The 5,012-nt window shown below is 40.8% G+C and overlaps 1 pseudogene; it reads right to left on the bottom strand.

Moving 5' to 3' along the window:
* Window positions 1-611: 611 nt before the first annotated feature.
* On the bottom strand, window positions 612-2,190 carry LOC144244712 (platelet-activating factor acetylhydrolase IB subunit alpha2-like; annotated as a pseudogene).
* Window positions 2,191-5,012: the final 2,822 nt, after the last annotated feature.

Here is a 5,012-nt window from a genome sequence, read left to right as displayed (position 1 = left end):
AGTACCTTCCACAGAGTCCCCCAGATGGGGCAAAACCTATCTTCCAGAACTTAACATGGGAAAGCTAAATTCACTTATAAATATAGCATCTCCCATATTTGAATGATAAGTATGTTCAATCTGGTGCTGTAAGTTAAGAAAATGTTGAGAATACATACAAGTAAAGCAAAATAAAAACAAAAGGCTAATCTTAAAAACTGGATAATCCATCTGTTCTAAGGCAAAGTAGCTATAATCCTGATCATTACTATATGATGTAATCCATAGAAGGAAAGAAAGGCCCAGAAAAAAAAAAAATCTTCATTTTGTTCAGTACTTGGGTTTGAAGTTATCCTAGGAAAAAGTGATAATTCAATGAACCTTTCACACATACAACTGAAAATCCCCTTCTGATTTCAAACAAATTTAACCAATAATCTTTCTTGGCTAATTTTTCACCTATGCCAGACACAACTTCTATGTACAAGATCAGTTCAAATACCTCCTCCCCTTGTGAACATTCAGGAACATTCTACAATTCCAAGTGCCTTAAGAAAGAGAATGATTCTGAAGTGCTAGTGACATAAGTGATCTGAGGAAGCTGAGTTGCTCTTCACACTGATGGTAGTCAATCAGGCAATGGCGATTCGTTTCTCCTCAGGTTTTTTTCTCCAACTGCAGGATCAGTTTGTGCAGTGAGTTGTAGATCATTGAGTAGCCCCTACTTGTGAGATGCAGAAAATCAAACATGTTGTGGCAGGAGATGGCACCATCGAAGTGCACCAAGCCCCCATCTGTATTAAGGAGCTGAACATTGCCAGGCTTTGGCAGGGCTATATTGAATTGGTTCACCTTGGCATTCTTTTGCCTCAAAGGGATTGGGCTTCTCACCTCCAGGTAACAAACATAATACGATGATTTTGGCCTGTGGCTGCCTTGTGTTAATAAAGTTGTACAGTAGCTGTTGGGAATCATTCTGAACTCACTAGTTGAGAAAACTCCTTGTGAGGTTAAGGCAGGTTTGCAAGGCTCTTGCCATCAGATGACAACCAATACCCACCCCTACTCAATTGTTTCTGCTGGAGCACTGACCCTCAAGGCACCTTGTTGATTTATCAGGAGTGGCTTTTTCTGGCCTTGATATGCTGATTGCACCCTGTGAAGTAACCTATTGTAGGAACTTCTTTTGTGATTATGGAAGCAAACGTTTGTGTTTCCTGAAAAACCTATTTTTCTTAATACTTCCCCTTAAGCAAACAGGCTTTTGACCCCGGCTCACAAAAACTAACTTTGCCTTTGCTATGCTAAAAACATTGTCTTGTATTTGAATGCTATAGGATAAGCATCTAAATCACCCACCTCAATTACTATTGGTAAAGGTTATGCATGAGTCTTCTACAAATCTATGTTCTGGGAAATTCTTCCATATCAAAGAAATTTATCATCAGAAATCATTGTCTAAGGCAAATGCCACTTGTGTGCCATCCCCAAAACACTTAATTATAAAATAAAGTTGAAAGTCAGAGCACATATGCCTGCCTGGTGACCAGAAATATTCTGGTGTCTCTCTCATCCCTCTTGCTGACACCGTCCATCCTTCAGGGACCCCTGGGCCTGCTGGAGCCCGACTCCGGCAAGTAGCCTTGATTCCACTTCCTGCTTCTTCTACTGTATTTTTATGGTTGTTTGTTCCTAGCCAGATGACAATGACCTTAGGTTTAATAATCTCCAGTTCTCAGTCAGTTAAGCAACTGACTTGATTTTTGGCTCAGGTCATGATCTCATAGTTTGTGAGATTAAGCCCCCTGTTGGGCTCTGTGTGCTGGTGGTGCGGAGCCTGCTTGGGATTCTCTCTCTCTCTCAATCTCTCTCTCTCTCTCTCTCTCTCCCTACAGCACATGCATGCTCTCTCAAAATAAACAAATGAACTTAATCAACAATAATAATCTCCAATTCTCCATTCTTTAATCTCCATAAAACATGTTTTGTATCTCCCTCAGTTCCAAAATTCAGAGCATGAATTGCACAAAAACTTTTGCCATATCTCATATTGCTACATTAATTGAACCCTGGAATCCCCTACAAACAGTACATCCGGTTATTTGTGTTTATGGTGTAGGATAAATCTGTTGTCCTGAGACATCATGTGTTATCTCCTTGAATATCTTCCACTGCATGTGCAATAGTGGTTGGGTTTCAGTCTCGGCTCATTCTATGCTGAGGCTGAACGTCCCTGCAGGCCCCAAGTGCCTGCAGCATGGACTGGTGACATGTCTGTTGCTCACTCAGTCCCTGTGGCATGTTCCTCAGCCCAGCACCAGCAGCAGCTCCTCCTGTTAATGGGATCCTTGCTCCCTCCCTCCCTGTCTCCTTCCTGCCTTCCTCCCTTCTTTCCCTCTCCTTATTTCCCTCCTTTCTCTCCTCTCTCTCTCCCTCTTCCTCACTTTGTCTTACTCTTTTTCTTTCTTTCTTAGCATGAAACTCAGGGGAAAATTTAGCAGTATTTAAACTTTTTTATTGTGATAAAAATATAACATGATCTATCCTCCTGACAAATTCTAAGTGTATAGTACATTTTTCTTAACTATATGTATAATTGTTGTACAGCAAATCTCTAGAACTCTTTTCATCTTGCATGACTGAAACTCTAGACCCATAAACATCAATTCTCCATTTATCCTTCCCCACAGACCCTGACAATCACCATCCTACTTTCTGCTTCCATGAGTTTGATTACTTTCTATATCTTCTACAAGTGGAATTGCACAGTAATTGTTCTTCTGTGACAGGCTTATTTCACTTAGCATTATGCCTCAAGGTTAATCCATATGGTAGCGTATGACATGTTTTCCTTATTTTTTTAAGTCACTTTGATGGCTATCTGCAGTTCTGGTTCTCTGAAGCTGCCACAAATGGCCCAGTTCTGTCGGAGGGNATCATCATACCAGGGCCAGAATAAGGGGACAAGTCACTCCCGATATTGATCAACAAGGTACCTTAGGGGTCAGTGCTCAAGCAGAAATAATTGAGTGGGGGTGGATGTCGGTCGTCATCTGATTGGCAAGAGACCGTGCAAACTTGCTTTAACCTCACCAGGAGTTTTCTCGACTAGTGGGCTCAGAATGGCTCCCAACACAGTTCTCTTTTGTTCTCTGCACTCCCCAGACTTCTAGAGGATGATGAGTCCCTTTAGTGCTCTAAGTCAGGCAAGACAGATGCAAGTTACTTGGGAAGCCCCCTGAAAAGCCAGAATATTGGAAGCATGCTTTGTTCTTTTCTCCCTGCAACTCCCCAAGGGAGAGGATACCAAGTGGTATTGGCCTCTGTCTGCTGTACTGTGGGTCTTTGGAGCAGCAGCAAACTGCCAGCTCTCTTTTTTATTTTCAGAGGCCACCAGACATATAGAGCTTGCCACCATGTGCCAGCACTCCGTATCAGGTGAGACAGAAAGCACAGCCTTGGACAACCTCTTCCCCTGATACCCAGATCATTGGATGTACACTCTCTTTTCCTCTTTGGGGAGAAACTAGAAACTGGGAGCTGCAATTTTCTTCTGCTCATTCCATACTGAGCTAGGGAAGGGACCATGGTGAATAAGTAATGTACTAGTCCAAACTTTGCCCATGTTCTTATTTAACCTCAGCCTGGTGCTATTTCCTGTCCAATCAGATTCAAGCAAGACAGGTAACATGTCCTTGCTTAGCCTCATGAAAAGACTTCACATTAGAGATGTGTCTCAATCTTCTCTTTCCTTCACCAGGGGTGAAGCTGGGAGCTGGGAATTTTCTCCCAATTGTGCTGCACTGATCTTATGGGGGTGCCTATGGAGTGAGCACCATACATTTACCTGCCAGCCTTGATGTGGCTGATTTTATGCTTTCCTGGGGTATAGGAGCCTCTTAATTCTTTTCTGGATTTCTCACAAAAGAAATTGGTGCATGTATTATTGTTGAATTGGCATCAGCATGGGCAGAAGGAGGGAAAAAACTTCCTATTCTACCATCCTTCTACTTGTGTATTCTATAGACAACATAAACTCAACTCCAAACCCAGAAGATTCACACTGGGTATTTGAAATCTTTTCCTCTTCTAGGTGCTGTCTAATTTCTAAATTTCAGTCACCAAATCCAATGGATTCTACTTTCCTACTTTTCCTGAAATTCCTTCCCTTCTCTCTAGCTCCATTCTTACCATAAAACTACAAACCATTTCCTGCCTGGATTTCTCCAATTACTTCTTGCATTTCATGCTGCACCAACCCTTCTAGTTCACTCTCTACATTGTAGCCAGAGTGTTTTTTCAAAATAAATATCTGATTTTCATCTTTCTAATTAAGAGTTTTTACTGGCTCTCCATTGATTTTTATATAAAATTCTAAGCTTTTAAAGTAACTTAGCATGATCTTGGGCTGACCAATGTAATCAATATCATTTCTTAAGATCACCCTTGAAAGAACTCTTCTTCCTTCTCCTCCAATTTTACTGTTCTATGATGAATTACCATCATAGGGCTCAACAACCCAACATCATTGGTATACTTCTCTGGTCTTGAAGTGGGCTGTTGACTGAAGCTGGAGCAGTCTCAGTACTTCTTTAGGAATCTGGGTAAGAGATTGGCCTAGGTTGGTGGCCAAAGTTGTGGAACTTGAAGTATAGGATTATAGCATAGCAGTCATTTTTCTACTTCTACAGAAAAAGCTAGTCTGAAAGGTTCCAGTAAATATTCAGAGCAAAGTGAGTGGAATATATAGAGACTGAGTCCTGTTGGCATTTGAATTAAGTGTTCCTGTTACTTGGTAATATCTTTCAACTGGTTTCCTGAGTTAATACATTCTCCTTTTCTTTAAGGTAATTCAAATTGGATTTTTTTAAACCCTTAACAGATCTGATTAATATAGATGCCTAAATTAAAGGGAGTTATTAACCTAAAGCAAGGTTTACAACATTAAAATTATGAGAGAAGATTTAAATTAAATGTCTAACCCACCCACAGAGGTTTAGTTCTTCTCCAAATGTAAGAAAATGAGCTAGATA

Source organism: Crocuta crocuta, unplaced genomic scaffold (assembly GCF_008692635.1).
Source record: "Crocuta crocuta isolate KB4526 unplaced genomic scaffold, BGI_CrCroc_1.0 scaffold147, whole genome shotgun sequence".
In the NCBI taxonomy this organism is placed as follows: Eukaryota; Metazoa; Chordata; class Mammalia; order Carnivora; family Hyaenidae; genus Crocuta; species Crocuta crocuta.
The sequence above is the reverse complement of the archived record's forward strand: the minus strand, read 5'-3'. Positions and strand labels throughout refer to the sequence as shown.